The following is a 27334-nucleotide window of genomic DNA, read 5'->3' as shown; positions in this document are numbered from 1 at the left end:
GGTTTTTCTCTCGTTCCTAACAGAACTGATCTTATATGTTTTTCACCAACCTATCGTCCTCCAATCATTCCGCATAACCAGACACAAAACAGTTCTTCATTGGGGGTGGGTAGAGCTCTCGGCTAGCATGCTGTTGGCCCAGCGTTCGACTCTACGACCGGCCAGTGAAGAATTAGAGGAATTTATTTCTCGTCATATTGTGGTTCAGATTCCAGAATAAGCTGTAGATGCCGTTGCTAGGTAACCAGTTGGTTATTAGCCACGTAAAATAAATCTAATCCTTCGGGCCAGCCCTAGGAGAGCTGTTAATTAGCTCAGTGGTCTGGTTAAACTAAGATATACTTAACTTCAGACACAAAACATCATCCTTTCACCTATGCTGAGCCCTTTTTCCGCCTCTAGGGATCTCCACATTTGTTACCCTTTCACTTCTTCTTACCCCACGTTTACTGCTTGTATGGTTTGTTCATCAGCTTCAACCTCTCATTTTTCACTCAAACTTAACATCCACACTTTACATCTCAAAGGAAGAATTGAATCACCAATTCCTTTGTACATTCCTCCATTGGCTTCCATGGGCAGTCAAGTTTTCTCCCCAAAGTTTTACAGTCCGTACTACCATCCTTGCTTCACTTATTCAGTAACTGACCTGTTGTTCATTATACCATCTTCCTTTTTTTCTACTTCCAGATATAAAGGCAGATCAGCTGCTTTCACTCCTCCACCATTCATTTCAAACTTACAAGTTCCATCTTCCTGGTGTCCATTCACCCTCATAACAATTTCCAACTCCCATTCTTGGAAAACATTTAAAGGGTCAGAAATTATTTTTTCAGCTTCTCTTCATTTTTCCGAATCACTATTGTTTAATCGGCAATCATAAACCATTATACACACTACTTGCGTTACTAATTTGTGGACCTACGTCTGTCATCCTTTCTCTAATTCTCACTTCACTCAATCCATAAAGGCATTAAACAGCCATGACGACATAATACGCCTCTGTCTCAGAGCTACTCTTGCACAAACCCAGTCACTGTCCTGTTTACATATTCTAAAACAGGCTTCTCCTCCATCATAAAAATTTCTTATTGCTCTCATCAGCTTATTATCTGCACTATGCATCCAAACATTGCATCCCTATAGATTTTATCACAAGCGTTATGAAAGCCCATGCTTGCCATTTATGGCTTTTATTTATTTTTTACTTTTAAATTTCCCAAAAACCTGTTTTGTAACAAGCACTTTATCTACATACCATTTTCATTGTATGAAATACCCCTGTTCTTCCTCTGTCACCCCTTCTGTCATCTGCTTGACTTGACTAGTAAGCATCCTTGGTATGCTAAATAAATCATGTCCCTGTATTTGTTACAGTCATCTTATCACCTTTAATTTTGTATAGTGGAACAAAACATGTATTTATCCAGTCCTACCTTTGGTCGGATATTCAATTATGCTGTCACCAACATATCTCAGCATCTCAATTGTAATCCAGTCAACTCCTGGTGTTTTATAACTGCTTTCTTCACATTCTCAGCAGTCACTGACAATATCCCTTTTAACTCTTTCCACTCTTGTTTCATTCAGTTCTGCTTATCTTTCATCATTTACACAGAAAATCTTCAGAGTACTTAGCCCATCAACCCATGGCTGTATTCACTTCAAACCATATCTCTCCATTTGCATCGTTATTCCTAAGATCCATTTTATCCCCTTAACATTCCTCTCTGCGCTTTCTTCTTTGTTTTACAGCTTTTTATTTTCTGTAAATTTTGCAATCCCATATTATATCTAAATTTTGTGCTCATATTCACCCCTCTGTTATTACTACCAGCCTTCTTTTGTCTCACTCACTTTCTTCTTGAATTTCCTGCTTGTAAACCTGTACTTGACGTTCTATTGTTTCATGCAATCTCACCTCAGTAAATCTCCTTCTATCCTTCAGTAAACCTTCTGTTTCCTCATCTCACCATTTATTATTTTTCTCTCTCCTACTAACCTTCTATACTCATAAGCACCCTCTACAGTTCTCCATTCCTTCATGGAATTTTTAAACTCCTCGTCTTAATACTTCCACTTCCACCTCTTTATTTATCGCCCATTAAATTGTTTTCTGATTGTAGACTACAGTAATTACAGGGCAATTTTTCTGCTCCCTGTGCTCTCCAAGGTTGCAGAAAAACTTATTTTTTAAACCATTATATAAGTATGTGGAATCTAAGGACTGTTAGCTGATAGTCAATATGCATGTAAGTAGTTAGGTACCTGTGATGCTCGTTTAGATTGTACATGCCAATGCAAGAGAACCTTGATAAGGGTTTAGAGTGTAAGGTAATTCAAATAGTTTACTGCCATCTTCGGTTTAGTAAATCACAGGGCGCTTGTAAACTTCAGGGTCTTGGAATTGGGGGAAATGCTTTAATATTACTTCAAGATTTCCTTACAGGTAGGCAGCAGCGAGTTGCTGTGGATAGGATCTTTAGCAAATCAAGACCTATTATGTCTGGAGTTCCACAGGGTAGCGTTCTTGGTCCACTGCTGTTTTTAGTGTATAGAAGTGATAAGGTTGTTGGCCCAGAAAATAAGATTTTTCAGTATGCTGATGATGCAACACTTGTGGGTGAAGTAGTCTCCACTTCTGAGAAATGAAGCTGCACTAGTATCAATCGTGACATGGAGTGGATTAGTGAATGGTGCAGTCGGTTGGGTATTGATTGGCAGATCTCGCACAGATTTTCCACCCCATCCTCCCCTTCAGGTGGATGGGACTCTGCTGAATGAGTCTGAAGCTTCAACTATTTTAGGTGTAACTTTTGACTCATCTTACTTTTGAGAAAAATCTAATGAAAGTGTCAGCAAATGCTGCACAAAAGCTAGGCATTGTACATAAGGCTTCACACATTTATAACAGTGATAAAATCAGTGCAACCTGTTTTAGGTCATTTGTGCTTCCTTTACTAGAATACTGTTCTCCGGTGTGGATGTCTGCTGCTGCCAGAGATTTACTTCTTTTAGATAAAGTGGAGCGTGAAGGCAGTTATGACTTGGATCATCGACAGATGGTCTCTTGTCTGTCAATTTTTGTTAAGCTGTATTTTAACAGAGTTAGTTCACATTCACAATTAATCCGTGATCCTCTTTTCTTGCCGAGAGCAACCAGATTTGCCTCACTTTATAACTTCTCTGTTCCAGAGGACCTTTATTCTTCACACTATTGGAGTGTAGAATATAGTTAAGGATGTTGTGCAGTTCTCCCTATACTTTGATAATATACTTACATTTTTATCTATTTATTAATTTGTTAATTTATTTTCTTTTTTTTAGTAACTGATCTCCTCTTTCTGTTTTCCAATTACCGTCTGTTACTCCTTTCAAATGAACGCCATATTCTTTGGAAGCTTGAATTTCATGTCAGTGGCCCCACATGGACTTGTTCCATATCAATAGCGTTCATGTCCTGGAAAAAGATAATGCTCTAAATAATAATAATAATGATAGTGATATCAAACTCTTTTAGCTATGGACAATTTCAGCCAAATGTTAGTCTCTGCCTTTCCAAATTTAAACTTACACCTATCGTACCTTGTGCTTCAGCCATTTAATGATCGGATATGCCTCTTTCCAATCCTTCTCTCACAGTTACATGCATCAGCTTGCTACTTCATCACCATTTTGCCATTCCCAAGGGTACGTATTAATATTCTTTTGAAGAAACTGTAATTTCAACAGTCAAACACATTTCCACAAGACTTCATTCACCTTTAAACCAAGAACTCTATAGCTACCGACAGTGCTGTCCCTTTCTCTGTCACTTACTAAAGCATTTAAACCACTTAGCACTACTACCCTTTATTGTTCTCCAAAGACAGCTATGCAAAAAGTCAGCTTCTGCAAAAAACATGATCATGTACTCTCATTCTTTACCATTCCTGGACCATACATAATCATTATTAAAACCTTTTCTTTTGCACACTAAATGCTACCCTTACTGTCCTCGAATGATCACATTGGTACATTTTCCTCTGCCTTTGAAGTCTTCCCCTAACTAAACGCCAGTCATCTAACCAAGAGCACCCACTCTTTGCCTTTCCCATTCCTTTTGTGCAGCCTTCTCTCCTTAAACACGAGTATTTTAATTTTCTTATAAAGTTAACTTTTAAATGTTCAAGGCATCACATTCATTCTTTCGTTCTCAATAACTATTCTCCTCATGCCTATTTGCTTAATATTACACAATTCTTTATATCACTGCATGAAAATAACAGCAAATAATTCTTTTGGACGTTAGACTTTTATTGTGTATTATACTCATCATATAATACTAACTCGAAGTGACATAAAAATTCAATATGATCCCTAACCGAATAATTTCCTGATATGAAATTAATTGAATGTGTCCCTGAATCACAATGCATTCGCATTGATTGATTCTATATTGTTTGGTTGTTTGGCCTTCATAAAACTGAATTATCTTCATGGAAATTTCAGTACGAGGGGAAATGTTTTTATGTCGTTTTATGAAGAACGATTTATCCCCGTAACTTCTGTTTGTTTGTGTGCTTTTGTCAAAAAATAAAGATTGCTTTTCGTGTTTATTAGGTGTATTCCATTAGCAATATTTTTGCTGTATGGATGCGTGTACTGTCACGCGTACATAAAAGAGGAAGCTTACGCTTTGGGTGAATATGAGACTTTTGGGGGTAAAAACTTCTTCTTCAAGGAAGATAATGCAAAAAAAAAAAGTTAATTACTAATATGGCTCTTAAATGAAAGATTCAAATAGTGAGATTCCCTATGAAGAAAATCTGGTCTGGTATTGGCGATTCGATGATGACTGTATAACATAGAAAGAGTGGCAAAGGTGATCGATACAAGGCCAAAATGTCAATCAGGGAATGTTTGTCAAGGCCTTTGTAGAGGATGTAATAACAGTAATAGAAAAACAGGAATAGAAGGTCACACGGATTTGATGCAATTACAAGTGAAATACTATGGTATGGCGCTGATAGTGTAATTGGATGATTGAACAATATGCGTAAAATATTGACTCATGTGTTAGGTATTGACTGACCAATACGTGTAAGGTATATCTGTGTGAGAGAAAACTTCCAGAGAAGTGGATGGAAGATATATTTGTCTCTAGATATGGAACTTAGTGTTTCGTGGAAGTTGTATGATATGTTTTGCCTAAGAAATTAAGGTGAGAATGAAAGGATTGGAAATGGGTTGGTTAGAGTGTAGAGACGGTTATTTCTATGAAATGTTGTGGAGGTCATGTGTAATGTTTGTGGAAAAAAAAGAGAGAGCATCTTATAAGAGAAAGCCTGCAATACACCTCATAGAGCATGGCCGTCCAAGTTTTTTTTTTCACTGGGACATTTTGTATAAAATGAAAATTCTAGCAAGACGGAAGAAGTTAGCACTCTCATAATTAATTTGTATATATTATAAATGCTATTCCTATACTGTGTTCGCGTAGTACACTTAACGTACTTAATAATGGTAATGCATGTGATCCTTATTATTTTTTCCAAGTAATTTAATTTTTTAGACATTTGAGTATATTTTCTATTGGTTAGATCAAGAGGCACACCACAACCAATATTCAAATGGGCCACTTTTGACCCGCGAGCATGAGGTTGGACGGTCCCTGTGATAGATATAATATGCAGAGTGCTCAAGATGCGGTAAAAAATTCATTCCTTTGAAGTGAAGTTTTTGGAATGCGTATATGAGAGAATTATTGGTTTGGTGTAAAATAGATGGCTGGGTCAAGGCATCCATTATCTAGATGTAATGGATATATTGGATTAAAATCAGCGAAAGGCGGTTCTCTATGCATCCATTAATTTTTTTTATTTTAGGTTGATCTTAAAGGTGACGTAAGACCTATAGTTGCAGCCATATAAGATGTTTCCATAATCTCCTTTTCTTGTATCTGCAGGTTGAATGCATTGACCACACACATACAGTATGTATATATCTGTATATATAAATATATATATATATATATATATATATATATATATATATATATATATATATATATATATATATATATATATATATATATATATATAAATCTCATACATACAGACATGTGTACATGAATAAAAAATTTATATATATATATATATATATATATATATATATATATATATATATATATATATATATATATATATATATATATATATATATATATATATATATATATGTTTGCGTGTATGTATGTGTATACATAAATTTATTTTATAGCAGTGTATGGGGTCTCGTACCTAATTCTCCTCACATGTATCGTAACGCTTAAAATGAGTTTGTCCTACTTTCAAAAGTACTCTGAGTAAAGAGAGGGAAAATGCTAAAAACAGCGAGAGGGTGAGAAAGAAAGAAAATACAGAATGTACTACGCTTTCATTAAGTCCTTTCCCCGTGCATTCCACTGGGATAGCACGAGTGTAATGCCGTTAAAATCGGCCTAGAGTCCCTCTCTCTCTTTCCAGCTGAAACATTTGCTATTATTGCCGTTTCATGGCCAATCGTTGTCCAGATATAACCTTCTGCTTAACTTTATACGTTTTCAGTCTGGACGCTAGAGGGGGGAAAAGAGCCAAGGGCGTGGGAAGAATGGGGACTCCTAACTCACTCACTCCTCCCCACGCCCGCACCACCACCACCCTCCTCTATCACCCTCGCTCACCAAACAAATAGACATCAGTTGAATAGCTCAAGTTTAGTGGAGCGTGATCGGCAGTCTAATTTGATTTTTGGCTATCGGAATTTAGATTGGCTGCTGATTCCAAAGGTAATCGAGTTGGAAGTGAGTTGGCCTTTCCCCCCCACACCTTCTTTCATTCTTTAGCTTCCCATTTGTTTAGAAGGGATAGATGAGCCCTCGGTAGATTTCTCTAAAGGATATATTCGGGGTGGTTAGATTTATTGGGGGCTATGGAGAATTCCTTCTCCAAAAGAAAAAAAAAATATGAAAGTGGATATTAAGTGCGGGAGAACTTATGAGTTCTGTATTTTAAATGTATGAAAGAAGTTAACAAAACAATAGCTGTTATTACGCCTAAAATCAACTTTAGTTTTAAAACTTAGGAGAGGGAATTCATTATTGACCATTTGCTAAACCCAAAGGTATAATGCCAGAAACAGTTAATAAAAGTTTTTTCAATTTCATTTTGGCACCTTCCCCAAAATTGAAGGAACACCGGTTACTTCGCTGTAAATATTTGTATTTTACTACATTCCTGCGTTGGTGACAAACTCACTCTCATCTTTATTCTGATCTAATTCATTTCAATGTCAAAAGGAAACGGAGCCGGAAGCTAGACTCGACTTCAGTGCCTTTTCACGTCGAATTTCCTGCTAAAATCTTGGGGGATAAAGGGAAAAATGAAGAAAGGGGGTTGGGAGAGAGACGTCTCAAAAGGCACCGTGTAAATACACCTTTTTCCACCCGTCGTAATTATCTGATCATCTTGCCACGGCCGAGCGCTAAATGATAGCAATGATAGCAATTTAAGCCAAGCGAGCCAATATGTGTCAGCACTTTTCCGCTAACCTTCTCTTGATTGCCGCCAGGACAGAATCTCAATGATGCGATGCGAACGGCCTCTCTCAGGCTAGCTAGAGGGTCGTTGGTCGGCTGGGAGAGAGAGAGAGAGAGAGAGAGAGAGAGAGAGAGCTCTAACATAACGATAAGACTATGTTATCCGTGGTACAATCGCTTAACTTAAGGTATGACAGGCATATTCGTAGAACAGAAAATATAACTACCTTTCTGCATTGAGTTAATTGTTTCGTTTCATGAATTTTTCATTAATGCGATAAAATTTCTCCGGTAAGAAAGCCAATAATATATTTTGCAAATGTCTTATAGAACTATATTTTCTGTTTGGCTCTTATGGATATAAAGACTGATGCAGTTGACTGTAACATAAAATCGCAACAAAATAAATTAACGAAACTTTCAATCCGTAAGGTTCTTTAACTTCTTGATTCAACTGAAAAACTTTCATAGTTTACATTACCTGCCATTTCTGGAACCGACCACTGATAAAAGGAGAGCTATGTAAATGCGAGCACAGGAGCAAATGGAGAGAATCCCGTAATTAGGTTGGCGAAGATAGAAAAAATTTCCCTCAAGAATTCGTGAGCTCATGGCCCATTAGCAACTGAAAGTATGCATCATTAATTGAATTGACTTTTGATAGACATCAAAAACATCAATATTGTTAACAGCAATGAGTAAGCCAGTATTGATCTTACATTAAGATTAAGAAAATGAGAGATGTCATCGAGTAAGTGGCTATAGTTTGTTATAGACAATTTAGCGATCTAAATTACGTGGAATCAAAATTGAAATACTAGTGATGTACACGAAATTTTTCATAATCATAAAATGCAATAGGTTTGGCTAAGCAGGTAGTGGAAATTGCCTTACAGAATTACCGAAATACATTCATGCCATAGTCTATTTGTTGGCATTTTCCATACTTACAAATAATATAGGAACAACCTTTCTTCAAGAAATGAAATCAAGGAAAAAGCAACAAAACTTCGAGCTAAATGAGAGACAGACTGTTAATGATTTATGATAGATCTTATATTAAAAAAAAGTTCCAAGGAAAATTAAAGAAAAGAATAATGAGAATTTCTCTGGACAGAAATCACACCTGGCAAAAAGATAATTGATAGTTGAGGCCTGGAAATTTTAGTAATTACCGGAGGAAGACTACGAATTTTCGTTTGTGTTTTCAGCGTACCTAAAAATCAACGAAAAACGACTTGGACAAAAATGCGATTAATAATAAAAATAATTTTTTTTTGGCAAAGAGGATACCCTTCCCAATTCTTCGTTCAGTCCCTGAAACATAGAAAAGGATTTGTATTACATTTTCAGAGAGTGATTTAAGAGTTTTATTGATGTAGATTCAGTGCATTGAAGCATGTTAACAGGTATATGAATATTTGCTTAAACATTAAAAGTCTTCATAAAATTTCCACTTTTGTAGATAGAAAATTAAAATGCATTAAATCTCATTAGGTGAGATTTTAATGCAATGAGCCCTACAGTTTTAGAACTAGATTGAAAGAATATAATCATTGAAGCATGGCAGAAGGCAAAAAATGTTTTAGTGCTCTCTCTCTCTCTCTCTCTCTCTCTCTCTCTCTCTCTCTCTCTCTCTCTCTCTCTCTCTCTCTCATCTCAAAACTTTATCAAATACCCTCTTCATGTATAATGGTCACTGACCATTCAGAGACGAATAAAAGTGGCGAATTTTTTATAGAGCAAATATATCAGATACGAATAAAAGTATTTGGTGAACAGGAACAACGAAAGTAATTGCGTGGTGAGAAGCATTACTAAATTTTACGGTTTTTTGAAGAGAACAGAACATAGGAAGAAACGATTGACAACTTGTTTTAAAAATGCTCAGGAAATTTGAGTTTGCATTGTCTTGTAAAATCTGAAGTGTGCATTGTTCTTAAAAACAGCGAAAGCGTACGTAAATACATTTTAAGAAAACTCAGGATCGGAAGTTCAGTGCATGAAAAAGAAAGAAAATATCAAAGCAGTTTCTGCCATGACGTAGGCGTAACACTTCTTAAGGAAGCCCAAACAGTTTAAGTGGTTTGAATAAAATATGTTGAGAATATTTTATCACGAGAACTTATTGAATCAAAAGAATCTTCGTGCAAGGAATGATACGAGGATGAAATAGCAGCAGCCCTATTGCACGGAAAGTACCGGTAATTTGAACGTCGAAGTTAAAACTGCCCCAAATGAAAGTCTTCAGATGAGAAAAGAGTTTGGTGAAACTAATTCAATTGAACACTTTAGTCTCGATATCCTAAGAGTCAAATCATGTAATTTTTCGACATCAAAACATTCTCTGAAGTTGTAGAATGGTTACTAAAAATTTAAGTTCTTTCAGGAACGCAGGGGCTTGAATTTAAGGCCACTTCAACACCGGAGTAAAGGACCCCAAAATATTCTTACAAGAATAAAAAAATATTTATCCTAAATAGACAAGAAACCCCGAACACATAATTCATGGTAAATGACATACCGCAGAATAGGAGTACTTCCATCTTAAATATTCTAGGATCATGTATGGAAAAGGACATATAACAATCGCCAAACACTACTTGACGATCGTGTTGTTATTGAACCTGCTTTAACCTATAACAACAGCGTTGTTTCTGTTGAAATTATCAATACCCATAATCCTGTGGTAGATAATGTCATATACACGCCCTTCCCATCGGACTCTTCAAACAAAAAACGTGAAACCCATTGGGTCATCACAGCTTCTCAGAAAGTTCAAAATTTGTAGATCCAAAGAGGACTTCAAATTTAACATTTTTTCCTAAAATAAAGAATTTAACACAAAAAGTAACGAAGGCAATAGCTACGGAGCCGAGGTGTTCATGAAAGATTTTCATTATCAACTTGATTTATAATTCGTAGGGACGGAAAATCAAAGAGAAAAAAGTAACAAGCAATGTTTATGATATCCATCAGAACTTTACTTCTCTCTCCTCTCTCTCTCTCTCTCTCTCTCTCTCTCTCTCTCTCTCTCTCTCTCTCTCTCTCTCCTATCTTGAATTTCCTAGTAGCTTTATAAACACTATTAATTTTCACATAAATATGAAAAGAAAATTTACATGGTTTTGAATTATAGACATTTCAGTGTTTATTAAATGACAAGTGCCTGTTTCCTCATGTAAGTCGCAAATAAAAATTTTCCGCATGCTATGGTAGATTTAATGACTGAATTTCCATTTTTCCATCTTTCTAAATATTCTAATTAGTGGCAAATCCTCCATCCTGTCAAAACGTAGCCATGCTAAATGAAACCAGATATAGGTTGTAATACGTAATTTTGTGAAATATTTTCGAAATTTGTTTAAAAGAATTGCTCATGAAAGAAAATTTATGCGTTATGTTCAGGCAGATTATTAATTTAGATTTCAGCTACCTTAAAAAAGAATTACAATTGGATAATGGCGATAGCAAAATAAATTGAAAATGTTTGGTCTAATACAACTAAAGGTAAATATATTTCGCCCGTAATACAAGTGCATTTTAATAAAACATTTATCTGTGACATTTTGCAGTGATTCCTAAAAATCTTGTTTAATAGATAAAGGCTAAGTTCTGTGTGAAGCATCTCAGAAAAAGTTTTTTTCTTTTGGAAAGACCAGAAATATTACTGAAAACTTGCGAACTATATACTGCATGAATATACGTTTGTATACATACGTTATGTATATTCCTGTAGATACTTTTCCAAGTGCAAAGGCAAAAATGCAACTATTCATACACAAATTTACAAATACGTGCATACACACAATATACAAATGCATATATATATAACACTCTCTCTCTTTATCTCTATCTCTCTCTATCTATATCGAACACACTATATAATATATATATATATATATATATATATATATATATATATATATATATATATATATATGTGTGTGTGTTTGTGTGTGTGTGCATGATTGTGTATGTGAATGTGTGTGAATAGGTATATACATCACCTTATTTATAGTTTTATAGCCCCAATTTCACTTATTCTTGGTTTACAGTGGCACAAAAAATGAAAAAGAAAACTCCAGAAGAAGAATGAATGCTTCCTATGTTTCCATCTTCCAGAAAAGCAGATAGAAATTGCCCGGTCACGCGGTGCCCAGCTACAAACCAGCTAATACCATACCTACACTAGTCAGTTTCCTAGAGATCGTATCCAGTCTGCCTCTGGTAGCCATGGTTTTCGCCACCGGTTATCGATGTCTTCATACTAGGTAGCCATTGTCCATGTCACTGGTGATGAAGATAGAGATTGTAAACCAAATAAAATAATAATAATAATAATAATAATAATAATAATAATAATAATAATAATAACTAAAATAATAATAATAAAGCAAAAATGGTTCGTCGTAGCGAGAAAATGAAAATTCTTGAAATGATTAAAATGGAAAAAATAATTTGCATGCGAATGTTATCTTGCTGCATTGTATGAACTACTCTTGGATTTGTGATGTGCAACAATATGAGGGGGAAATTTCAGGCAAATATCGTATGATTATGTACAGTGTTCTTCATAAGTTAGCTATTTATCGATAAGTACTATCATAGACGGTGTGCGTGCATGGAAATCATGTAAGGTTTGCATATAGTTCCCTTTTATCCGCAGTCGTTGCTGGCTGTGGGAGGATCTGGAATGTACCCACGGTGGGTAAGGGAGTATTGTATTTTTGTATGTATGTAGATGTATATATATATATATATATATATATATATATATATATATATATATATATATATATATATATATATATGTACTGTATACATATATGTATGCTTATGGTCACTCTTACACCTGATTTTATGTATCAAACACTATAGGGAAGAAATGAAGCACTGTTGAGGATCCTGGCCGGTGTCGGCTTATTGCTAACTGATTCATCTTCAAAGGACTGATACAGAGTGGTAAAAATTCATAATATATATGGAGCGGGATAGTACATTCGAACATACCACCGGTTGGAAAACAAGCATTAGCACCTGACAGGTCAAATTTTACTAATCCGCCGGTGTCCCTATTTCTAATCCTTCGGACCAGCTCTAAGAGAGCTGTTAATCAGCTCAGTGGTCTGGTAAAACTAAGGTATACTTAAACTTTTCTTTTCCCTTTTCCCACTCTCTTTACAGTCGAGCCAAACGAAAGTGGCGCGTGAGGAAAGGTCTCCGTCCAATGCAACGTATCGACATAAAAAAATTTCGGACATAAGACCTTAAAGAATGCTCAGTGAGGATACGAGCGAACAATCTGACCTGCTTATTAACTGCGGATTAACTGATTTAGCGTGTCTATCATATTCACTCAGAAAGGATAATTCGAATGAAATGCTGTCAACTGGGTCATTGCTGAGTCGGGAAGATGGGGAAAACACGCTGGTATGCAAGCAGTTAGCTTGCCCTGCAATTCCTTGTGTGCAGTGGCACCCAGGTTCCAACTTCTTTTTGACTTGTATGGACTAGTGGGCAGCGTCCTTGCTTTTCGATTGAAAGACCTGGGTTCGATCCTGATGTGAGCCAGAAATATATATATATATAAATAAATAAAAAAATATATTACAGTATATATATAAATTATATATAAATAAATAAATAAAAAATATATATACAGTATATATATATATATATATATATATATATATATATATATATATATGTGTGTGTGTGTGTGTGTGTGTGTGTGTGTGTGTGTGTGTGTATACAGCAACAAATCACTGAAGATATGTGATGATCATATATGCTTTCAGCCAGGAAAAAGGGTGAAAAGAAATGACTTGAACTTAGCGATTTCTTGTGGGCTATTTCTACACCTAACCAGGGTTCAGGTTCAGGTGCCTGACACCTGATGAGGTGTGAAATACATGAAAGCGTCTTTTCTTTCACCCTTTTCCTGGCTGAACACACACACACATATATATATATATGTGTGTATATATATATATATACATATATATTTATATATATATATATATATATATATATATATATATATATATATATATATATGTATATATATATATATATATATATATATATATATATATATATATATATATATATATATATATATATATATATATATATATATATATATATATATACAGTATATATGAACTTCAAACAATGAACCGGTGTCGTCACGTTTCTGGGGAGAAGTGATTAAGTGAGTGCGTATGTGTGTTGCACTCTCTAATGATATATTATCAGAGGAACAGAGTGTTTAAAGACCGCCATTGGAAGATCTGTGATTTGACGCCATAGAAGTGAGTACCATAACTCATGAACACTTATATGTTTTCCAGACATTATGTGGAAATACCCCGTTTGTGCTGCATTGAAATTCCTTTGTGTCTCCATTGTGCATTTTCCTATTCTGTTCTCCATTGTGCATTTTTCCGTTTTGAATACTGATGTCTTGTAACACCATTTCAAGTTTTAATATATGATATTTTGGAAGTGGTGTTCTTTCACATGCTATATGAGATTTATTTTGGTCTAGAATAATTATGACCTTTTTACTTTGTTTGGTGACCAGGGCGTTAGTCACTAGTATTGGTTGGTCTAGAGTTATTAATCTAAATGTTTCTGAATCAGAATTTCCTCTAGTGATGATTTCCATTTATAGGGGGTGGAATTCACTCCATTTCTTGATCGTAGCTTTTGCTGAATTACTTTCGTTCAATTTGCAAATAAAGTCTAGTTTTGTACCTCAGTAGGCCTTTGTTTGAGGATAGATTCAGTCAGAGGTGTCGACGAGGGAGAAGGAATTTGCTGACCCAGGGCTGGCCACCGCCACCAGAGAATCTAAGGAAAGTAAGATGATTGATGCTGTACTTAAAACAGATACAATGAGAGATTATGAACCTATCTGACCTGGGTATAGGGTCATTAACACACACACGTATATATATATATATATATATATATATATATATATATATATATATATATATATATATATATATATATATATATATATAATAATTTAGTGTGTGCATGTGTAAAATATACGGTGTGCACATTTTACATGCTTTTTGAGTCAAATATTCTCAGTCGCGTAACCAACTTACTACTATCATTGTCATCAGAAAGGCATGAAATGGTAACATTTTCTTCTTACTCTTGTGGTTATTTATGAATTCACGTATATTTTCCCTAAGATTTCCTGCTTATCTTTCAGTTATAATTCTCATGGCAAAGGTCAGCAAAACTGCAGATTTGGTTTTTGACTGAAGTCTAGCCATTCGCTGGAGTATATCTGTCTCACATACACTAAGTGTGCGCTGCGCGTGTACAGTCATTCAATAATAATTGCCAAGCTAAAGTACCAACATTAAATCCACAGATCATTTTAAAATACTATCGTGACAGTAAGTCTGGAAGCATTGCAATTTTCACGTAATAGCCGAGTTCAAATGCCTGCAGGAATTAATGGAGTTGAATACTCTTGTAGTTCAGGTTACAGTATTACTTACCTGCAATTTCAAAATTGCAAAAAGCACTCAGTTTTATAGTTTATACCCTCATCTGCACACCGTGATTGCTATAATTTGTATATAATTATTGTTTGAATCACGTGGCCTTAATTTCAAGTTTCCTGAGAACATAGATAAATTAACAGAAAATTTGAGGACACTGGGTTAGGTATCTGAATTTTTTTTTCACCTGGTCAGTAAGGAGATTTATTTTAAGCTCAGTCTATATATATATATAATATATATATATATATATATATATATATATATATATATATATATATATATATATATATATATATATATATATATATATGTAGACGACCACATGAAAGGTGAAAATTAAAGACCAGGTACCAAGCGCTTTCGTGTATTGCGTACTTCTTCAGGGTACAAAGTAAAATAAATAAAGATAGACATAAACAAGAAAACTTCACAAAACAAAGATCAAAGCCACTAACAAGCTAAACATCATTACTGAATGCAATCACTAGTTTGAAGTCAAATTGTCACATACCAAACAAAAAATACTTTAAAAATACTTAAGAACTGAAACTACAGTTAGAACAGGCTATTGCTAAAAGGTAACATTGTACTTCCCTACAATTTTATGAACAAAGTAACTATCTAATTTAAAAAGACCCGAACTAATATTCATAAGTTGATTGTTAAAATGCTTAATAAAGGCAGATTCAATTATATTTCTCTTAACAATGTGGTTACAAAAATTATCTCAGATGAATTTTTTCCAGTCCATACAATGGTTAAAATCATTCATATGTACAAATAAAGCACTTGTCAATTGGCCTGTTCGAACTGCGCGTAACGATGCTGTTTTAGACGATAATCTAGTTCTTTACCAGTTTTGACCAAGGTATTTATTACTACATCCAGCACAAGGAATCGTGTAAATACAGCCATTAATTTGTTTTGGGAGTTACGAACAATGATATTCTGAAGTGTCCCTGAATTCTTGTAAACAACAGTTATCTTGAAAATTTTCAGTAATTTTTAATGAAACAAAGATTTACGTTATATGGAACTGTCAAAATATTTTCTCACCAAAGGCTCCCTATTGTTATTGGAATAAAAAAATGTTTCTAGCTTTCTGTAAAGATTTGTCGATTAAAAATTTTGGGTATTTTAACATAATTCCTACGTCGTAAATTTTACAAAATTCCGAGTCTAAGAATTCCGGCTGCATATCCTTAATGCCCTTAAAAACATGCTACAAAAAACTGAGAGTTTTACATTAACGTGGTGATCTGAATAATAGTGGACGTAAGAACAGACGTTGGTAGGTTTCCTGTAAACATCAAACACAAAAGTTCTATCCCTTCTATGAACCAAAACATTTAAAAACGGTAATGAACAATTATTTTCCTCTTCAACGGTGAATTTAATAGAAGGCACCAAATGATTTACCTTGTCCAAAAATTGTTCAAATTTTCGCACATGGGCCAAACACAGAATATATGTCATCAACGTATCGAAACCAAAGAACCCCTTAGGCAAAATAGCAGGCAATATTTTTACTTCAAAAACTCCATATATAGGTTGCTAAGAACTGGGAAAGGGGATTTCCCATAGCCATCCCAAACTTTTGAAGGTAATAATTTCCGTTAAAAACAAACTTGCAATCCTTAACACATAATTTTATCAATTCTAAAATTTTGTCAGAAGCTAAAGGTAAATCATGCCTTGTTAATTCGTCAGCTAAAAAGGCCAATAAATCGTCAACTGGGACATTGGTAAATAAAGAAGTTACATCAAAACTGACCATTTTAAAGTCGTAATTTATGCGAGAATTACTAATTTTTTCAACAAAATCTGTATTATTCTTTATATGCGATTGGGATATGTTTCCGACAATAGGCGTGAGAATCCGAACCAACCATTTAGACAGTTTATGTGAAACGCTACCAACAGAACTGATTATTGGGCGGACAGGATTACAAAACTTGTGTGTTTTAATAAGACCATACATATACGGTAAAGTTGCACACTGCGAAGAAAACTGTTTGATTAGAGCATCATTTCCTTTAAGACACTTTTTAATTTCTTATTAAAGTTACTAGTAACAGTCGCTAGGGGATTTTTCGTAGTTCTGAGTAAGTTACATTATCTGACAAAAGATTACATTTTTCTAACATAATCATCTTTATCCATTATCACCAGAACCTGGGATTTATCAGCCTTCGTAATATGCAGGTCATTATCATTTTTGAAGTCATTGTAACACTTGATGAAACGTCTAGGAACACTAGTTGGTATTGGTTTCGACAGGGCACCGTAAACAATACCTTTGCAAATATTAAGCTCATCACTAGACAGACAGACTACAATTCCTTTCCAGATAATTAAAGGAGTTGGCAACATCTACGTAGTCAACATTTTCTTTAGAAAACGAAAAGCTTAATCCGTAACCTAGAGCACTTGAGACATGTTCCTGTAACCTTACCATCGTAGCCCAAGAGCCTCAGTTCTCAAATAAGAGCCAAATTAAGAAATTTTTACGCCTTTGGCAGGTTTTGAACCCTCTTCCGGTTTTTGGCTATGAAAAAGGGCATAAGTCTATTCGTGCTCATACATACGTATATGTATGTTGAAGTCAGATAGTATGTTTACTAGAGCTGGAATAGGCTTTGCAGTGACAAGCGTATCTACAAAGTGTGAAGAAATCGAAAAGTCACATGTCAATTTGTTAAGGCAAATACGTGCGTATCTGGTAAGAAATGTGCCTAGTAGATTCTATAAATATATTTCAGCTTGAAAAGAAACAAATGACTCAACACTTGGCTACGATTATAGAGTACTATGAACATGATTAACAGTTACTTTCGTTCTGTATGTTGATTTTCGGGGCTTTCCGTCCGATTTGCCAGCATGTCACTAAGTGTAGGTTCATGAAAAGGACCTTGAAATACTAAATTTCATATGAAAACTAATGGGAAATAATTGTAATTTCAATTATTGAGCAGCGTAATATTTATAATATGTAACATCCAGCTCCCATCCCCATTTCTCATCTGTCTTTCTCAGGTGTATACGCGAACAAGGGTATCAAACAAAAAAGGTCTCTCTCTCTCTCTCTCTCTCTCTCTCTCTCTCTCTCTCTCTCTCTCTCTCTCTCTCTCTCTTGTGCTCATACCACCCACGAATGCACCTGCCTAAAAAAAATGTAAAAGGAAAGCAAATAAGACAAATTTACGTCCCTCATCCCGGCCACTACTTGCCGCACCCGATGTGCTTTCACCTCGCACGCAAACACAAGAAACTGCCCCTTTGAGGTCTCGAAGGACCTCTGCTTCGCAGCCACTGGATGTTCCTTGGTCTGGAAAGGACCATGGCGGTTACTGGTTCCGGCCACGGAGTTGCTGCTCACTGGATTCTGGTCATTTGGTCCCTCGAAAACGGCGCTGAATAACGACACTGTTCGGGTGTTGACTGCCTGTGGCTTCCCACAGCAGTTTGGAAGGGCGGTGGCGTGGGTGTTTTTGGGTGCGGTCATCGAAGGATAGAACATATGAGGATGTGGATGTTTTGGGGACGAAGGCCATGTGTAAGAAACGGACCGAAAATAATTTGAGACGAGGTAGGATGCGAAACCCAACTCCATATAAGGTCCTTTTTTGACATCTTTTCCGTTATGTGCGGTAACAGAAGCTTTTTTTTCTCTCTCTCTCCCCCAAGTGATTGTCAGTCGTTGATGTCTTTTACGTGATTATTGTAGATTGACAATAAACATACAGGTATGTATTCGTGTGTGAGAATATTAAAAAATAATTCTCAAAATTGTCAACTAGACAAAATCAATTACACATGGAACCATTTTTTGGGCAGGCTATGCAGTAGAAATATACACGCCTGATTTTCTGATTCATTAAAATATGGAATGTTTATTCTCTCGCTGTTTTCTCTTAAGGATATTATAAAACAAAAACAGCAATAATGCTCTCTCTCTCTCTCTCTCTCTCTCTCTCTCTCTCTCTCTCTCTCTCTCTCTCTCTGATTTTCTAATTCATTAAAATATGGAATGTTTACTCTCTCGCTGTTTCTCTCTTAAGAATATTATAAAACACAAAAACAGCAATGCTCTCTCTCTCTCTCTCTCTCTCTCTCTCTCTCTCTCTCTCTCTCTCTCTCTCTCTCTCTCCGATCCACTTCTTAAGCTTCCTAAGCAAAAGGATTTCAAGAGGCTCTCTGGCAAGTCCTTTCAGAATCGCGCCACTTTCTCTCAGTAATCCCCCAATAAACACTTCGAAATTCTTGGTCCACTCAGGTGTCCTGTTTACGCCTGATGTCCTCATTCACGGAAATCTTATCAAATCTTTTTGTTTACGAAGGTCCATTAAAAAAAAAAAAGCCGTAAACAGGACCGAAATACGTCATTGTGCTCAGTTCTTGTAAAGACGTCATCGTTCTTGTCAAAATGTTTTCCCTAACTTTTTACACTTGGAAATTACGTCAACTTTATATGCATGAAGTTCTGAGGTTTCGCCCGTTTGTACTCGTGATTAGAATGCATATATATTGTGTCATTTACTTTGCTGAATATCATTACCAATGTAAAATAACAAAGTATGAGACAGTTTTGAAGAAAAAGTTGTGACTAAATATTTTATACATGCGTAACATTTAGACAAAATCAAAATTATTTTGACAGAAACAGGCAAGACAGTTCCGTATTTTTCTAAGGCACCTGTTATCACAAGCGGAATTAAGGATATAAGGAATAATCCTGAGTAGTTAAGCTTGTTATTTATTTTGTGCATGAGCAGGTCTGTAATCTTTTTAGAGAAACAAGTTATTTGTTTGTTTTTACCTCAACCTGTTCATGTTACTCGCCTGCTGGAAACACTTATCAGCAACTTAGTAACCGAAACTGGAAGTGCAGTTAGGATTTACGGTAGTATCAGAAATTATTTTGACAAATGTCAAGTTTGTTTATACATGCATATGGTGATATGAAACTAGTATGGAGGGAGCTGATTCGCTGTTCCATAGGAGACCAGACTAGAAAGGAAGAAATATATTTATAGTGAAATCACTATATTCATAATTATTTTTAATTAAGCGTTGAAGGCCGTCGTCATGCTGTAATTTAGTTAGTTTCATATACCATGCGTGGCGTTCCACAAATAAACATCAGGTTTTGGCATGAATAAACACAATTGATTCCTTTGTATGAGTGAACCTATTAACAATAGCAGGTTCTAAATAACTGGGGCCCAGCTTTCAGGAATGTTACACCATGGAGTTGGGGAGAGAGAGAGAGAGACAGAGCTCATATGTGGTTTTTCTGTAGCTTGAGAGATAAAATAGAATTATGCTAACGATAAAATATTAGGAATATTGATCAAAGAAATCCTATCACAGATTAAATTTTCCTATACCGTAGAAAAAAATTGCTGCTTTTTTTTCTTTTTCAAAGAATAACGCGTACAGAAAATGTTCGCTGGGAAGCCCAGTTGTTTTAGAAGGGTAAAACAGCGCTGAAACAGAGGGCAAATATTTTAGTTACAAGAAAAGCTTGAAATGCCGGGACTGAACTGGGGGAAAAAAAAAAAACTGAATTAGAAAACAGGTCAAAATGCCACGAAGATTTTTTGGGATTCTCTTGTAGTTTCAGTAGGTTAAACATTAGCCGAGGAGAAAGGAAATTATATCTCAATTTTCGTCACATATATTCTTTGGTAACAATAAACATTTTCGTATAAGAAGGAGTGCAATTTAGTAAGTTTGTATTAGATAAAGAAATCATCATTGGTTTTAATTTGACTGTTTCAGAGTAAAACTCTCCTAAACACCGTCCTGATTACCAACACTTGCTACACTAACATGTTTCATTCATGATGTTATACATAACGTCGTACATTGGCCCTCTTTGTCTCGGCAGGAAATGTAGTCCTAGCGCTTGAGTTTATTCTGTTGTTTCTCTTCTTGACAGATTTAATCCAAAAGTCAAGCTTTTAGTAAAGCTGCTCGTGTCATCTTAGTTGCTTTTTCTTTTCGCCACATGGTGGCTCCGTTGTCTCTTCTACACGTACTCCTTTGTACCTTTACTCTTTTAGGAATTTCGGTTCGATTGTTCATTTCTCTCCATTCACCTTCAGGTTATGAATCCTCCTCTTCATTTTTGCGGAGTCCTATTACCTTTTGTCTTTTAAGAGATGTGAATAAACATGACCTTGAAATATTGGTTGGATAAAGAAAATAAAAGTGGGCGTCTTCGGATTTCACTTAAAAGAGGGAAAAAGGATACAGAATTTGGATCTTGCATTTATCACTCTGGATTTTAAAAGAAACTTTTTAATCGTAGTTTCGAGAACAATTTCATGGTTTATTCTTTAAACTGAACAAAAAAATTGTTACCAAAGCGTGAGTATTTATTTGGCTTGTATTTTGAGAAATAATTTTGAAATACTGTACAATACTCTTTGACAGCTTCATAACACAGCTGGGCTGAAGTTTTAAGTAACATTTCTAAATACGGTTTGTCCTGCTTAAATCTGTAAATGTGTATATTTTGTATGGCATAAACTTTCCACATTTGCGACTTCTCACAAGGTCATTTTTAACAACTGGGTACAAAACATCCATTGGTAAAGAAGATACAAGCTTGTACAAAAGGGGGGCTACATATCCCTGCAAATTGAGATAATCAAGAAATAGTGGAAATATGATTGGGTCGTTAAAAACCTTGCCTAGAGCGGGTGCGGTAGAAACTACAAAAATCACATGATATCCTCCTTAAGTAGAACAGATAAAGGTTTGTTCAAACCTCGATCCTTGGAGTCAGGATAGCCCCTTAACAGGTGTCTCAGTTTTACATAGGAATGTTTAAGGAAAATATTGATATATCTTCTCAAGAAGAACGGGTGCGGTTTCTTAGATTAATAATCAATCATCCTGATGTAGTGTACAATCAAATTTGTTCAAACCATGGTCCCAGTGGGAAGGGTGGGGCCACAGTAAGGGCCCAAAACTTTACATAAGGAAATTTAGGGAACATCATCATGTATTTATTAGTACAGCAAGCTGTCTTAACTGAGCGGTGAGGCATATGGATCTCATATTATAATAAAAAAATATATATATATACATATGTATTTATATATATATATTATATATAATATAGATATATATATATATATATATATATATATATATATATATATATATATATATATATACTGTATATATAAAATGTATGTAGCTTATACACACAATATGTATATATATATATATATATATATATATATATATATATATATGTGTGTGTGTGATTATAATGGTTTTATCACGTGATTCGTTTATCACACCTTACCACAGGTAAATAAATGAGGACTGGGTGTAGATCCTGAACGGTTTCAGCTTTATTTCCAAGCCACTGAGATATAAGGAATCACGTGTTAACACCATTATATATATATATATATATATAATATATATATATATATATATATATATATATATATATATATATATATATATATATATATATATATATATATATATGTGTGTGTGTGTGTGTGTGTGTGTGTGTGCATGTGTGTGTGCGTGTGTTTGTGTATGTATATACATATATATATGATGTGTGCATATATATATATATATATATGTGTATATTGTAAATAGTAAGACATTTTCCCAACAAAATTGTTTGCAGCCGATAAGAAAAAAATTTTTATGAAAGCTTTTAGAAATATACAAATTCCATATTCCAGTGTGAAAATTCAACAACAGCCATAGGAAGTGAGTGAATTTAATAAAAAAAAATCTTTAGATAAGTTGAAACGTAGTAATTTGCTGTCATTCGATCAATGAAGTGACCTTTCTCTCCATACATACAAACGCTATGTATGTATATATATATATATATATATATATATATATATATATATATATATATATATATATATGTGTGTGTTTTGTGTATATATATGTATGTGTTTGTGTGTATATATATGTATAATATATATATATATATATATATGCGTGTGTGTTTGTGTATGTATGTATGTTTGTATAATGTGTTTGTATGTATAAAGAAAGAGGCACTTCACTAATTTTAAGGGAGAAAAGTGTAAAATTGCAGTTTCCCAACGGGAGAACTATTGACTTTTCTTTTCTTTTTTTTTTTTTTTTTTTTTTATTTTTACTAAATTCTTACTCTTTCTGCGACAGTTCTTGAATCTTCACACTGGAATACGGAATATGTGTATTATATAAGATATATCAGTATTAAGTTTGCTCTTCCTATTCAAAACCTGTTCTACTGGTAAAATTGTTATGAAAACATTTTTGTTGGGAAAATGTCATACTATTTAAAATTCTACAATTTAAATGAAAATTTGCGTACTTACATGCTGTGCATGCAACATATATTATATTTTAATTAGTTTTGAATTGTTTTTGTGCATTGCAAGTGCGCTCCTCTGCCTGCGCACTTTGCTCATTTTCTTCACCCAGTTTCACCACTGTTTTCACTTAGAGCCTTTTTTTTTCTTCTTTCTTCGTTGGAACAGAGAAGACGTTGTATGTATTATGAAAACGCCTTTTATACGACCACTTCTGTATGCTGGCTGCGTGTACGTGAGCTCATGCCTGCAGAGGTGTGTGTATGTGTTTCCGTGCGCGCGTGCGTGCACGCTGCTTTCTTTATATCCCTCACTAGTCCAGTCTTCGTATCCCCCACGCTCTTACTTCCCCCATAAACGGAGAGTATATCTTGGTTTTGTTTGTTCTCAACCACAATTCGAAGTGGCGTTAAGGTCGATGGAAACACGGGTTAGTAGGCCATAAATAAGCCTAATTGACTCGAAGTGGATTTGCCCTAGTGTGGCCTCAAGCACCTCACTTATTCTGGAGGTCTTGTTTTCTAGCCGGTAATTTATGTGAAGTTTACCGATCATTTCCTCGCGCAAGTTATGTATTTGATACGTGGTCCTGAAAAGGCGGAGAAGGGAGTTTGTTGGGTGTTTCTCGGGCGCGAATAAAAAGGCCCCAAAATCATTATATTTGCCGAGTTGTCGGAAATCCAATATCGGCTTCTCGAGTTAACATTCCTTTATTTCTTCGGGAATTGGAGAGTTATCAAGGAATATGGTTTTCTCGGCCTGGTTGTGGCTGCTGGATATTGGTTAATTAATGACAGTTCTACACCTCTGGATGTATTGCACTAGTTTAAGGGGGAGCTTTATGTTATGATTCAGATCTAGAAATACAATTTTGGTAATAGAAAAGCACAAACATATAAGGGTTTACCTAACTAGAAATAAGAAGTGACACGTGTTTACACACACACACATACATGTGTATGTATATATATATATATATATATATATATATATATATATATATATATATATATATATATATATATATATATATATATATATATATATATATATATATATATATATATAGAGAGAGAGAGAGAGAGAGAGAGAGAGAGAGAGAGAGAGAGAGAGAGAGAGAGAGAGAGAGAGAGAGAGAGCTTTTTTCCTTGACGGTTTCCTTATTTTAACGCTAACATATTTGGCATGGAACGAATCATCAGTGAATTTGGTAACTTTTAGTATCTGGTACCCGAATCAAATTAGATCTGGAGATTGGGATAATTTTTCCTTCCCAAGAAAGAGAGAGATAGAGAGAGGGAGAAGCGTGAAAATAACCGGTGTTTAGCGGTAAAAGAGAGAGAGAGAGTGTGTGAGAGGCAGCGTAAAATAAACCATTAGCAAGTCTGTGATTACGATATTAGTGTAAGAATGTATCCCGTTGGATATGTTCATTCAGTTGATATGCCGTACATTCTGCACTTATCCTGAAATCTTACATTTTCTTAATAAAAACTCCACTTATGAATAATTGACTTTTACTGGCTGTAAGATTCTTACCCGTGAGTGGTGTAACTGTAACCTGTGATCTTTGGGTACATGATGGTTTCTGCAATAACTAAGTGAAGAAAATACCTTTCAAATGGTCAGGGAAAGAATGTTCCAGGTTATTTATCAAGTTCTAAATTCAACCAACAAGAAAAGGAGGTCTTGCGTAGATCTTCATCAGGACATCTGGTCTCGGCACTGTAAATTGCGTCGTCGTTTTCAACCAACTCTTCAAAAGGGGAACTGCCTTACGGTGGTGTCTGGAAGTCAGCTGGTGCATTTAAGGGCAATATTTCCCACTAAAGTTTAATTGCTCTCTGGTCTTGTGCCAGAGTATGGCCTAAATCTCGCAGATATCCTCTATTGGTCATTAATTGTTGGTGTTTTTTGTAAAGACTTACTTCCATTAATTTTTTGTTGAATGTGGGCATATTTTTAATTATATAGAGTTCAGCACAGCACTCTAATGCTTCGCTAAATTTGATGTTTTTTCAAGCCCATTTTCTACTAACGTTTAGACTTGAGCTGTTGATTCTTGGATTAATGTTGAAGATACTAGCGATTCATATTTCCCCTAGTTAGTTCACTTCTGTTTGTTTGTTTCTCGAATTGTGTTTCAGTAGAGAATACAACATGCAGAATATGTTAGCTGATCTTTAGGACTGGACCACCTGTAGATATATTTGCTATTGATGAGTTGTTTACTAGACATTGGACCAAAGCTTACACTCTCATTGGACTGAAATATTTTTGTTGGGACATCTTTTATTTAGACCCAAACAGTACAACTTGATTTTTAAGTACAATTTACTACACAAGGTGATTATGCGGATTTATCTTTCTACATCGAATTTTTAGACTGTCTCTTTTATCAAATATTTCATCGGTACTTCACTATCTTCCTTGCATGATTTTTCTGGGAGTGGGGAAGGACAGGAAGGATTTTTTTCCATGCCTTTCACCCTTCTTCCGCCTCTTGGTTTTGCATTTTCATCTTTATTTAACCGTGGAAGTCTCTTACCTTGGTTACCTTTGGTTACTTATATGACATTTTGTTTCATGAAAGTTAGTCGCATATAGATACGTATGCACATTTGGAAAAATTATAAATAAATCTAAATTAAGCTTCTAATCGTGTTTGGGACAATACGTGTAAGTTAGCTATATATTTAATGATACTTTCAGGAGGAGCTGCAGTGGGTGAATGACTCTTGAGTCCTGATGAAGGAAACGACTCACTCTTGTCGAGGTATGTGATCCATTAGATACACTATAGGTATCATTATTGTTGTTGTTATCAATACTATTGTTGTTATCAATACTCTTGTTGATATTGTACCTGCTTATGTACAGTAAAAATAGTAATAGTGATGACAGCAGTAGTAATAATATTTGAATATGGTGATATTGTTAATTAGATATAGTTAAAGCTGACAGATGTATCAACAGATTCCAAAATATAAAACAGCTTTCTAGTTCTTTCATGATTCTCTTCCTGTGGTACAAAGACCATTCAGTTACCGTATGGTAATTCATGTTATTCATTGGCCATTAGTGACATAATGGGGGATGTTTTCATTTTACTTTAAAGAAAAATTACAGTAGATAACTCAAGCAATAAGTATAAAAAAGTGATTACATAACGTTTCACCATATATGATATAACATGATCAGAAGGGGAAAAGCTACTAGGCTGGATTATGAGTTTATGGGAGCATCTATGCATGAATGGCGGGTGGGGGGGCCCTAGTTAGTCATTGTGGGACCATGATTGAATTCATCATGAGTTTGGTAGTCGTTGCTGATTGGTTAGTGTGTCTAACCCTGCATGATCCAGGAATTAGCTTGGGAAAATCATGAATATACAGCTCTGTCCTGGAAAGCTGTTCTACAGCAGGCATATAACTCTGGGCATCCCGAGAGCATGGTTCCTGGTAGTATATTGTTGCTAGAGTATGATTAGGAATATCATCGTTGGGAACTTCAGTCTCTTCCACAAGAATGTTTCAGATACAGGCAAAAAAAAAAAAAAGGCCCTTTGGTGATACTGCCTAGTAGGGATTATTTTTCAATATAGTTAGTGCTTCAAGGAAGCACAAATGGCAGCTCATTTGGTGCTGCCTGTGATGTTTATGACAGCTGTTACGTCCTGCTGGGTTGGCATAGCATTATGTGCTTTATAATTGTGTCTTATGACACTTCCCTTAATAGGGCATGAAATTCCTTTGGTAAGTTGCATCATGATTATAGCAATGCAATTCATGGGGGTATCTTCGAATAGGGCCTTGCAACTGTATGGATCATTCATTTCTTCGCTACAAGAATTCATATGGCTTGCTAAAATACCTTGACAAGGG

General features: G+C 35.0%; 1 long non-coding RNA gene across 2 annotated transcripts in view; it reads left to right on the top strand.

Annotated features, from left to right (window-relative positions):
- The window catches only part of LOC136849922 (uncharacterized), a 63074-nt gene extending 36848 nt beyond the window's left edge, over positions 1-26226 (top strand). For both annotated transcript variants that reach the window (XR_010856474.1, XR_010856475.1), the window contains exon 3: positions 26163-26226. This is a non-coding gene — a long non-coding RNA (uncharacterized lncRNA). The remainder of the gene's footprint in view (positions 1-26162) is intronic.
- The last annotated feature ends 1108 nt before the right edge of the window (positions 26227-27334 follow it).

The sequence above is a fragment of the Macrobrachium rosenbergii genome, chromosome 2 (assembly GCF_040412425.1).
Source record: "Macrobrachium rosenbergii isolate ZJJX-2024 chromosome 2, ASM4041242v1, whole genome shotgun sequence".
In the NCBI taxonomy this organism is placed as follows: domain Eukaryota; kingdom Metazoa; phylum Arthropoda; class Malacostraca; order Decapoda; family Palaemonidae; genus Macrobrachium; species Macrobrachium rosenbergii.
The sequence above is the reverse complement of the archived record's forward strand: the minus strand, read 5'-3'. Positions and strand labels throughout refer to the sequence as shown.